The sequence below is a fragment of the Mauremys mutica genome, chromosome 6 (genome assembly GCF_020497125.1).
Source record: "Mauremys mutica isolate MM-2020 ecotype Southern chromosome 6, ASM2049712v1, whole genome shotgun sequence".
NCBI classification, from domain to species: domain Eukaryota; kingdom Metazoa; phylum Chordata; order Testudines; family Geoemydidae; genus Mauremys; species Mauremys mutica.
The window spans coordinates 76,409,374-76,421,662 of NC_059077.1; the positions used below are offsets into that span (position 1 = coordinate 76,409,374).

The window sequence follows — 12,289 nt, forward strand, 5'->3', positions numbered from 1 at the left end:
AGGTATCCGAGTAGATGAAGAAAAGACTAAAATTTTGGTTAACTGGCCTATGCCAGCTGATCTAAGGGAAGTACAACACATATTAGGATATATGACTTTAGTTTACCATTCATTCCACCACTGATGCATATAGACTTGGCTTGGGAGCTGTGCTCATCTAGAAGCAAGATGGAATGGAAAAAGTAATTGCATATGTGAGCAGCCTACTGAGAAATGCAGAAGAAATAAGAACTACAATGTGTTCAGGTTGACACTGCTTACAATGAAGTGGGTGGTGACTGAAAAATGCAAAGATCATCTGCTGTACCAAAAGTTTGTTGTCTTCATAGACCACAACCCAATGAGCTACTTGGATACTGCCAGTCTGGGAGCAACTGAACAGAGATGGGTAGCCCAGCAGGTCCAAGCAGAATGTTGATGTCCTGTCCCATACCTAGCCTAGTGGGGAGAGGTCCCAGACATTGAGAATGACAAAGACTTCCTCATGATAGTGGCAGAGGATGTGAAGATGAGTTTCTGGCCTGTAATCTCGAATCAGGAAGATCGCTCTGGAGAATTACTGGAACAAAATCTGACTCAGAAGTGCTGTAAAATCACACAGAACCAAATGGAAAAAATGTTGGGTCACAATAAGGAACTTTTGCAGGCTCCAAGCTGACAACCTATGCATTGGACCTGTCCTGACACTTTGGTTCCAGAGATACCACAGAAGTCATCCAGCAGAGCTTTTATTGGCCAATATGGCACCAGAGATTGCACAATGACTAAGCAGTGTAAGAGATGTTCTTTGTCCAAACACCCGTGTCCCTGTGAGAGACTCACAATAGGATGTATAAATGTAACTAGTCCACTGGAGATAGTGGCTCTGGACTACACATTACCATGCAAAACATTTGATGGGTTTGAGAATGTATTGGTGCTGACAGATGTTCTATGTTCACATGTTTTACCATTGCAGTACCCACACTGGATCAGACTGCACATACAATGGCTAGACCCCTGGTACAACATCAGTTTGGATATTACAGATGTCCAGCATGTCTGCACTCCAATCAAATTTGGAACTTCAAATCCAGTGTGATAGCAGAGCTGTGTAAAATGTATAACCTTGCTGACAATCCCTTATCATCCATCAGGGAACAGGGATTGTGAAAGGTTCAACCATACCATATATAAGATGCTCTGGACTATGCAATCTGAACAAAAGCAGAGATGGAAAGACCATCTTCCTGAATTGGTTCTGGCAAACAGCAGCCACCTGCACTCATTGACGGGTTACGCGCCATTCTGTCTGTTGTCTGGGAGAGATCCAAGGCTGCCCATGGATGTGGGCTGGGTATCAGCTTGACCTGAGGTTGAAGTTGAAGTACTGGATGAATGGGTCCACAAACACCACTGGAAGTTCATGTTGGCTTGTGACCCTTGCTTGAGAAGTGTCAGAAAAAGCAGCTTAGTCTTGGAAAAGGGGCTATGATCATAAGTCTCACAGAGCCATCATCAACACTGGTGACCAAGTGCTAGTCAGGAACCACAAGTCAAGGGGCCAGAATAAAATAGGGAGTAGATGGGAAGCAGTTACCCACATAGTGCTCAGACACAACAGCCTGGAGTTGCCCATATATACTATATGGCCAGAGAAGGGTGGTTTAGAGAGAGCAATACACAGGGATCAGCTCAAGTTATGCCCTTTACCTCCCAAACCAATAAGACAGAGGGCCCCAGCCAACCCAGTATGCTCAGAAACATATGTGATAGTGTCAGAAAGAAGGAGAAATGGGTCCCTTACACATATACCATTGAAGCAGTTGCAAATTCTGAGCCAGAGTTGGCAGTTGTGAATGGGTGGCCACAGAAGATGAACCTGTAAGTGATGAGGCTGAGGGAGAGCTAGATGGGGCTTCTGAGGCAGTCAGGTTAGGGGCTCCAAAAGACCTACCTGTTCCACTAGGACTGTCGTACCAACCCGGTATCTCAATGATGAGCAGAAGTGTTTTTGTGTACAGGAGGGGTGAAATATAACTGTAATACCTAACTTCAGTTGTATATAATCCATTTCAGTATCCTATGTTTTGATTCCCCCCCAAAAACATGGTCATGGACATTATTAACTTTGCTAATGCCTTACTCAACTGTCTGTACAGTGACTGCTTGGGCAGAGTGGTGAGCATGGATTTTCAAGGACAATGAGATACCTGCTGTACTGTGGTCCCTCCACCCCACTCCAACGTGTTATGTGATATATTGTACATGAGGCCAGGGGGATAAGTTTTGAAAAGCCCAGAGGAATGTAATGGTACCGTTGGCCCCTTACAAAAACTTGGTGGGGTTTTTTTGATTGGCCCTCTGCCTATACAAGGGAGACAAAGGAAGGACTGAGAAGGAATCAGGATCCTCGAACTGAAAGAACCTCTGGCCAATCTGAGAGCTCCACATCAGGGCCAATGGGAAATAGACAGTACTCTAAATCAGTCTAATTGACCAGGCAGCCAGGCCAATTAGGGAGCCCAGCTCAGGTCCTGGCCTCTGTGTGTGCTGGGGGAAGGACAGATAGAGCAGCACAAGGCAGGATGAGGAGCTGTGGCTGGAAGCCAGGAGGAGAAAAGCAGCATGAGAGGCTGGAGGGAAGCTGCATAAACACACAGTGAAAAGTGTAAGGCGGGGGGAAGTGGCTTGACCTGGCCCCAGCATGCTCTGCTCTGCTGTGCTCCTCTGGCACCCTGCCTTGGGGGAGCAGGGGGAAACTGCCCCCCAATGCTCATCGATGGCGTGGCTGGGAGCCGGTGGGGCGCAGTGGGCTGAGTCTGGGTCACTCCACTTCCCGCCGCCCGGTGAGTGCAGGGCGCACCCGAGCTCTGCTGCAGTCCCCCAGGACATAACTCTGGGGAAGGGGTGGAGTTGGGGCGGGGCAGGGGTAGAGCAGGGGTTGGGGGCTATGTGGGGAAGGGGTGGAGTGGGCACAGGGCGGGAGCGGGGGTAGCTTTCCTGGCCAGCTCAGCCAGCCGGGGGATCGGGCTGGCTGCTGGAACAGCACGCAGCTGCATAGGGCACCAGGAAATTTAGGGCAATTTGGTGCCCCAAATTTCCTGGTGCCCTACACAGCTGCATAGTTTGTGTATGGGTAAGGACGGCCTTGGCTGTGATGGCCCTCAGGGAGAGAGGGAATTTGGGTTGCAGCCTTAAACACAATCACAAAGTGTTCTGGGGCTCAGCAGGCTTGGCCCTGCTAGTATAGCCTTGCTAAGTAGATCGGGGAAAAGGAAACCCCCTACTATTGTCTCACCCCTTCCCACATTCAGCCTGTTCCTCTGGATAATGCTGGGGTGGTGAGAGATGGGTTGCTTATTGTCCCACTGAGATAACTTGGTCCCATTTTAGCACACCACTGCCTCAACTCATATTTTTAAAATTTGAGAGTGTGACTTCTGGAGAAAACAGTATAATCTGCACAAAGACTTTAATTCTGCTTTTCTATTAACACAAAGGATCATTGATTCCTTTGCAGTTATTTGCAGTTTTTTCACAGAAAGACCTTTTAGTAGACTCCTCCTTCCTATTTCTCTTTTTTTTAAATGCAGCATGGAAATACACAGGATGAAACACCATTTTTTTACTTTTTTCAATGGAACGTAAAACTTTGTATAGTCTCCTCTGCATGTAATATATGGAAACCCCTCTGATGAGAATGTCAAATGGAGGAATTTACCAGTGGCACAGGCGCTGTGTGTATAAACTCACTGTTTAGCCTACTTTATAATAGAGCTTTAGTGCTGCTTTAATCCATGCCACATGCAGATGACCTGAGTAAACCCTGCGGGAAGACAGAAGCCTTGTTGTGTGCATGTGAAACAGTTGCTCAGAATCTGATGTACAGCTGTGGCCTGACTTGTTTGGAAGTGAAGAGTAACTTGATCTTTTAATCTTTTTTTTTTTTCCCCAGACAGATACTGTAAATAACAACTGTTTCTGAAGAGTACCTGCCAGTGAGATTGAAACATTTTTTAAACTGTAGGCGTTATTTTAGTAAAAACGATTGATTGCCTGGTGTGAAGAGTTTTGATTTTATTTTTTAGTTATTGCAAAATTTAGAAATAAAATGATTAGAAGCATAGAATTATTTTTCTTTGGTATGTTCAGGCAACTGTATTGGGCCTGATATTCTTCTCACTTATACCAGAATAAATGTGGAGTCAATGGAGTTACAAAGTAACTGAGGTAAGTGAGAAGAACAGGAGGCACGCTATCCCTTTTTAATGCACTGTACAATGTGTGAACAAATGCTATTGTGGAATCTAAACATTGCAAAGCTGCTTCCAAAGTCCATACAATTGGTCTCTTCTAGTGGAACATTAAAGGAAAAATGCTGAACTTCTTACTCGGTCTCCAAGTCTGCTGAATATGTACAGCAGTATAAGTGTATTTATGCTTTATCATTGTGATGGATGAAAGGCACTACATTCTGTAAGTCTCTGGGACAAAGGGGAGATTTGGCCCATTGTTGTTACCCTGAGCTACCATAGAACCAGTGCTACATTTATATGATGGCTAAGCCTTGGTATGTTAAAGAAGGAGATTTGATATTTCTTATGATGAGAGGTCAGGCCATATGAAAGTCATACTCACTAGTTCTGGAAAAGCTGCATATAACCCACAGAGGAATATATTATTAATTATTATAGCAGAATAATAAATAAAGATAAACATTTTGATTTGTGATAATAAAAAGACACAGAGAATACATTGAGATACTTGTTCACTCTAATGGCTCCAGTTTGCTGCCAGTAGTTTCTTCCATCTCCAACATCCATCTGTTCCCTCCACTACAACCTAGAGAGCCATAATGAGACTTAATCTCTTCATTGAAACACTTTCAATTAATTTTCTGCAATTTTAATACACATTTTAAGACCAGACTTCTTTTCCCATAACTACAGTTCTTGTCAAATTGTGTTATGCATGAATAACATAAAAGCTTAAAACATGTTTTCCATTATGGGCGAACCGCAAAGGTTTAGTGGCTTGGTTAAGCATCCCAAAGTTTTGGATACTTTTCCATACTTCTAAAATATTTGAGGACTCCACGCCTATGACCTTTCAGACTGTCTTCTTTCCTATGCACACCTTTTCCTTGCAGATCTCAGATTTTCCAACCCTATTTTGGTCTGCAGTAGGTCATTTTAAGAAAGTGAATCATCCTCTGTTGAACAAAGTCATATTGGGAAGCAGCCATGAAACACTTTCTCCTCTGGCAGTGAACTACCTGAGGAAAGATGCAAGCCAACCTTGTCTTTCTTCCTTTCCTTAGATGGCTGGTTTTTGGAATGAACAAGTAGTTTCCTTGCTAGAATCCACTGCAGTCAGTGGAGCTTGCATCCTAGAATGCAACAACTTCTTCTTGGCCTTGCCAGAATCTCTTATGGGGATTTCAGAATTGCTCCTGTTTGCACCAGATGTGTTTGTCTCCAAGTGAAATCCCAAAGCTTTAGTATACCCGGCTTTCCTTTTCGGCATCGTAGGATGTAAGTTAGTTCACTGTAGTTAACATCTTGAAAAGTAAATGGAAAAGTAATTAAATGAAAGAGCAGAAAACAATGCAACCCAAAAAGCATCTTTGCCTCCTCATATACTCCCTGTGACAGAGTGCAGGGTGCAAACAGGAGAGCCTGCACTCTGATCACTCTAATAGTAATTAATTCCTCAGTAGGCAGCTGATGGTGGTAATTAGCTCAGCTGGGCAGCCTGATTGAGTAATTGCCCCATCAACCCTGGGCTGATAAAAGAAAGGTGAAGGAAGGAAGAAAGGAAGGAATAAATAGCGCTAGCTGAGTTTAGCCAGACAGAGGCTCAGAACAGGGAGTCTTTCTGTTACCCTCAGGCCCTAGTGAGAGGGCCAGAAGCTAGTTGAATATTGTAAATAGGCTGTTGCACAAGGACTGTTGTGAAATTGATGGAGGGAACACAAAATAAAAAGACATGGTGAAGGCACAACCATGGGGGTCTGGGCAGTTTTTGCGGCAAGAAGGCAAGAGAGGAGCCACGCTCTGTGACATTGCTCAATCCTGTTTTTTTTTTAAAGGCCTCTTTTGTAGAGTTGATTGAATTCTCTTGATTCCTGTTGAAGTAAATGAGAGTTGAGGGCACTTAGCATCTCTCAGGATTAAACCCCAAACTCATACATCTCATGACTTTGATAATGGTATTACACACATGGCTACTTTCACTGAGGCTGGAAGGTGTATTGGAAGCAGCATGATCCCATGGATAGACCACTAAACAAGAGGTCAGGAGACTTTAGTTCTATTTCCAGCTTTGTTATTGACCTGTTGTGTGAACTTGGCCAAGTGACTCCATCCCTTTGTGCATTAGTTACCTGTTTTGTAAAATCTGGATAAAAATATTTACATTCTTTATAAGGAACTTTGAGAACTATTTTATGAAAAGTATTGTATAATTTATCTTGAAGGTGTGGTTTAGTTAAACAAATAAAATCCACCAATTGCAGAAATAAGGGGAGTTTTAAGAAAAGCAGATGTTGTACAAGACACGTGGGAAACGGGAGAGAGACTACAGGGGTGGAGAGGCAAGGGAACTTGAGCCACAATATAAATTAGCTGGTGCTTAGAGCAGTATGAAACAGTCTTGGAGCTCTGATTTCTCTAACTGTTCAACAAAGACATTCTAGTAGTGACAGACAACACTTCTGCTATGGCCCATATCAATAAGCAAGGAGGAGCTTTCTCAGAAAGAGGCCACTCCCCTACTCTTCTGGAGGAGAAAAATCCCACATCCCCATGTGCCCTGTACTTGAAAGTGAAACTCCATCGCAGCAGACTTGCCCATCAGGACATTGATATATTGGGCCGAATGGAGTTTCAATCTTCTGATCATGGGCAGACTGACAGTGGATTTCTTCACTTCAAGTTACAATAGTAAGACACCTAACTTCCTTTCCAGAAAACTGGATCAACCGTCCATAGCAATAGATATTCTCTCCCAGAGCTGGCCATGATCACTTCTCTACACATTCCCACCCACCTACATACTCTCCAGAACAATGCACAAAATCAATAAAGAGGCGGCAATAACAATAATAATAAACTCCATCGCTCAGAAGGCCAAGGTTCTCTGTCCTTGTCAATATGGCAGCTTTCCCATTCACTTTCTTTCCTCACAATAGAAACATACTATCTCATGGGGGAGAGGGATAGCTCGGTGGTTTGAGCATTGGCCTGCTAAACCCAGGGTTGTGAGTTCAATCCTTGAGGGGGCCACTTAGGGATCTATGGCAAAAAATTGGTCCTGCTAGTGAAGGCAGGGGGCTGGACTCAATGACCTTTCAAGGTCCCTTCCAGTTCTAGAAGATTGGTATATCTCCAATTATTAAATCATTCCTGTATTTTAACAAGAAAGGCTGACAGTTAAGGAAGAAAGGGTATGTACTTGGATAAGCTAATAAACATTTTGCTAGGATCAAGGAAGGCATGGACTAATAGCATGTGCTCCACAAACAGGAAAAGTTCAATTGCTGAAATAAGGAATATAATAGAATATCTGCTAAGGCCAGAGGAGGCAGGCCATGGAATTCCCACCAGGTGTCTGATCATGGACCTAAATCTTTAATCTCTAAGGTATAAAGTAGCAGCTCTATCCAGCATATTGGAGCCAACAGACTGGAGGAATATTTCACTTCATCATGGCATCAAGAGATTTCTCAGAGTGGTGTCCCTAATTATCCCTACATTGTGTGCATAGAACTCTCCAGGGGATCTCAGTTTGATTTTAAATATCTTCACAAAGCACACAATCCAATTGTTTGGGAAGATGTCTCTACTTGCTATCAATCAAGTTGGCCTTCCTCATAGCTATCAATCTCAAAAAGAAGAATGTCAGAGCTGGGAGCATCATACAGCCATGATGTTGTACCTTTCACAAGGAGTAAGTAACAGAATTAGTTCAGCTTTCATCCCAAAACTGAGCACCCAGTTCTACAGGTTGCAAGAGATAGTACCACCTTAATTCTCACCAAAACCTTCTCATCTATCAGAACAGCTCTGGATAGCCAGTGAGCTCTCAAGATTGAATGCACAAAGACTTTTCAGAAGTCTAATACGCTGTGTCATATAATCAAACAGCCAAGGGCAAGAAAGCCTCAAAGACTTCAGTTTCAAGATGAATCATAGAATATTAGGGTTGGAAGAGACCTCAGGAGGTCATCTAGTCCAACCCCCTGCTCAAAGCAGGATCAACACCAACTAAATCATCCCAGCCAAGGCTTTGTCAAGACAGGCCTTAAAAACCTCTAAGGATGGAAATTCCACTACTTCCCTAGGTAACCCATTCCAGTGCTTCATCCTCCTCCTTGTGAAATAGTGTTTCCTAATATCCAACCTAGACCTCCCCCACATCAACTTGAGACCATTTCTTCTTGTTCTGTCATCTGCCACCACTGAGAATAGCCTAGCTCCATCCTCTTTGGAACCCCGCTTCAGGTAGTTGAAGGCTGCTATCAAATCCCCCCTCACTCTTCTCTTCTGCAGACTAAATAGCCCCTGTTTCCTCAGCCTCTCCTCATAAGTCATGTGCCCCAGCCCCCTGATCATTTTCGTTGCCCTCCACTGGACTCTCTTCAATTTGCCCACATCCTTTCTGTAGTGGAGGGACCAAAACTGGATGCGGTACTCCAGGTGTGGCTTCACTAGTGCCAAATAGAGGGGAATAATCACTTCCCTCGATCTGCTGACAGTGCTCCAACTAATACAGCCCAATATGCTGTTGGCCTTCTTGGAAACAAGTTCACACTGCTGACTCACATCCAGCTTCTCATCCACTGAAATCCCCAGGTCCTTTTCTGCAGAACTGCTGCTTAGCCAGTCGGTCCCCAGCCTGTAGCGGTGCATGGAATTCTTCCTTCCTAAGTGCAGGACTCTGCACTTGTCCTTGTTGAACCTCATCAGATTTCTTTTGGCCCAATCCTCCAATTTGTCTAGGTCAGTCTGGACCCTATCCCTACCCTCCAGTATATCTACGTCTCCCCCCCCAGTTTAGTGTCATCTGCGAATTTACTGAGGGTGCAATTAATCCCATCATCCAGGATTATTGATAAAGATGTTGAACAAATCAAATGGAACAGTGGAGAAGTATACAGAGCAAAGAGTTTGATTCTTCATTCAATGGACAGGGCTCTCTCTCTGAAGCTTAGTAGCAATGTGGGCAGAAAGATCATATGCTCCATATATTGAAACTTGTAAGGTGGCTGCATAGTTCTCTGTTCTTACTTTCACAGAGTGTTATAAAATAAAATGTAGGCAGGAAAACTAGCCATTAGGCCTCCCAAAATGGGTAATTGGGTACCTCTATGGCCATTTCAGTGCTCAAACTGAAAATGGTGACCTAACTGAGGTGAAAAAAAAAATCAAAATATGGACCATGTCTCTAATTAATAAACTATTTACTGAAATGAGATTGATACCTTTTTAATGTGTCACCTCCCACCCTCTATCTTTATATACAAATTTGATTCATAAGAATAAAAGACCACAAAATGTAATATAGTAGTTCTTTGTTGTCCCAGGAGTTGGTTGTTGATCTACAACGACATCAAAACAGTGCTACACAACTGTAAGCAAACATGAAACTTAGTCCCATTTGGCATTGTGGATTGCTGACTGTTCTCCTTAGACACAATCTTATAAAATGTGCATGTAAATTATTATAGCTCTTACTTCTGAAACCAGTAAATGTTTCTAATAAAAAAAAATAATCAACCACCCACCGCATAACTCTTTACTGAATGAACCTGGGCCAAGAGATACATTGTTTTAACTGACCAACAGCAGAAGCCGTAACAGATAAGGTGCTAATACCAGTTGGGCTATAAGTTATACGTTTATTTATGCAATGTGCCTGTTTTTGGCAGAGTCTCTGACGCATACACTCCAGTCAATCACAGTAAAGTGCCAAATAACAGATGTGGCAATTAAGCTGAAGAACTCTGTCTCTCTCTTTTAATTTTTATTACAGAGAATAACAAAGTACCTCATTAAACCCACCATCATAGAGATTTTTGAATTTGGTGTACAAATGTCTGTAAAAATCAGATCACTGAATAGGGTTCATTGTTAATGTAGGTGCTTTGTCAGACAATGTGTGAATAGACCATTTTTGTAATGACAGAATGCTTTTGGTGCTGCTGCCCTTTTGCAGCCAGTAATGGAAAGAGATGCAGATTTAAAGAATGCAACATGTGTCATATAAGGATCACGGTTTTGGGATTTAAGTCCTTCTGCTCATGTTAATAAAAAATGCAGTCTCAATTCTTCTAGCTTCAAATTACGCTGCTTGCAGCAGGAATTAGCTTCAGACTTCACTTTTAGAAAGGTTTCAGATAACCTGAAACCAAAGTAAATTAACATATTTTAATAAGGGAAATTATCTAGAAAAAATATTAATTACAACCAAAGGGGTCTTTCTTTGATTGTTACAGTTTCTAAGGCAAGTGCCTTCATTAGTTTCCTTTCATGATGAACCAGGCTCTGTTTTTAAAGCAGAGCCGGGTTCATCATTAAAGGAAAAGGATGTAAGGATTTAATGATTTGGGACATCTTTAAAAAAATGTTTTTTGTAGTAAGAGAAAAACTGAAAGTGATGTAAATCACAACTGGAAACTTTGATATTAAATCACTCTTAATTATCAAAACATTTTTATGCATAATATGTAACGTTGTTTACTTTGCCATTGGTGGAAGGGACATCTTTTACTACTCCCAATCCCTAATATTAAAAAATTATATTTTTCAGAGTTTAAATTCATTCACTAACATTTCTCTTTATTCTACAAAAAGCAAAATTTTACTTTCAGGAGAATTTTAAAAAAGCCCTTCGAGGCTCTGAATTTTCTTATGTTCAGCTGATTTTACAGCAAACCAGTTGTTAATGTTGTTATTGGCCTGCAGGTGTTAAGGGCTCACAACTAGGAAAATTAGACCAATTTACCTTGCCACCCTGTGTTAATGAGGCTTGAATATGACCTTGCAAATCAAACAAGTCAGTAAGTAAATATGTAAAGGTCTAGGTGATTTCGGGCAAGGATCATATAGGGATATATAGTTTTCAGTACGGAAGACTCATAGAATAAAATTAAATCTTGCCTGTGATTCCACATGTAAACCAGGAGGGACAAAGATGCATGCAAGAGGAATCATCACGTAAACAGAGGTTCATGAATGTGGTGCCTGATGGCAAGAGTGTGTAGACAAACATCGCAGTGAAAGGCGATGGGTAAGCAGGGAAAATGGGTATAACTCTGATCTAGCAAGTGCACATGCTGTTCACTATAGCACTCTTCATTCAGCACAGTTAGCAGTAAGTGAAGTGAAGAAGTGAAAAGAACTTCAAGTGCTGGTGAGTCAGCCTAGTGTGTAACATCCTGCCTCTTAGGGTACGTTTACACTACCTGCCGTATTGGCGGGTAGCGATCGATCTATCGGGGATCGATTTGTCACGTGTAGTGTAGACGCGATAAATCGATCCCTGATCGCTCTCCCGTCGACTGCTGAACTCCAGCAGTGCGAGAGGCGGAAGCCAAGTCGACGGGGGAGCCGTGGCCGTCGATCCCGCGCCGCGAAGATGCGAAGTAAGTAATTTTAATTGGATCTAGGATATGTCGACTTCAGCTACGCTATTCTCGTAGCTGAAGTTGCGTATCTTAGATCGATCCTCCCCACCCCCCAGTGTAGACCAGGCCTAAATCTTGGTCCTATTGAAATCTCTTGGCAAAATTCCCTCTGATTTCAATGGGAACAGGATTTGGCCCTTAATATTTACTGATTTGTTAAGTAATTTTAAGTAGCAAAAAAGGACCTTTCAGTTTTGCATGTTAGTCACTCTGATTCTGAGGCAAAAAAAGGTAGTTTCCCTTGTGGGGGGAAATGAAGGAATGGTGCCCATTTTAATCTTTGTGAATGAGTGCCTGATTGCATGTAATGCTCATTAATTTCTTCATACCTTTTCTCTTGGCAATGTGGGCAAATACATTTCTGGGTTACCCAGACTTCTACATCAGTGTACTGTGGTATAATGCTGACATGAGGGGGATCTTCTGTAATGAATCATAGATTGCTTTGAACTAGATTCCTAAAGGTATAAAGAAAGGCTTATAATAAATGCACTGAACTGCTCAAAAATTTCATAGATTCTTAGAATGAAATGGCACTCATAGTTAATTTTTAACATATTTTTTTCATTTTAAGTCACAGCATTTGAATGTTAAATTCTGTAATAAAGTATAGTGATG

The 12,289-nt window shown here is 42.3% G+C and overlaps 1 protein-coding gene across 1 annotated transcript in view; it reads left to right on the forward strand.

Annotated features, from left to right (window-relative positions):
- Positions 1-12,289, forward strand: part of MEGF10 (multiple EGF like domains 10) — a 148,309-nt gene that overhangs the window by 17,834 nt on the left and 118,186 nt on the right. The gene's annotated exons all lie outside the window — the stretch shown is intronic.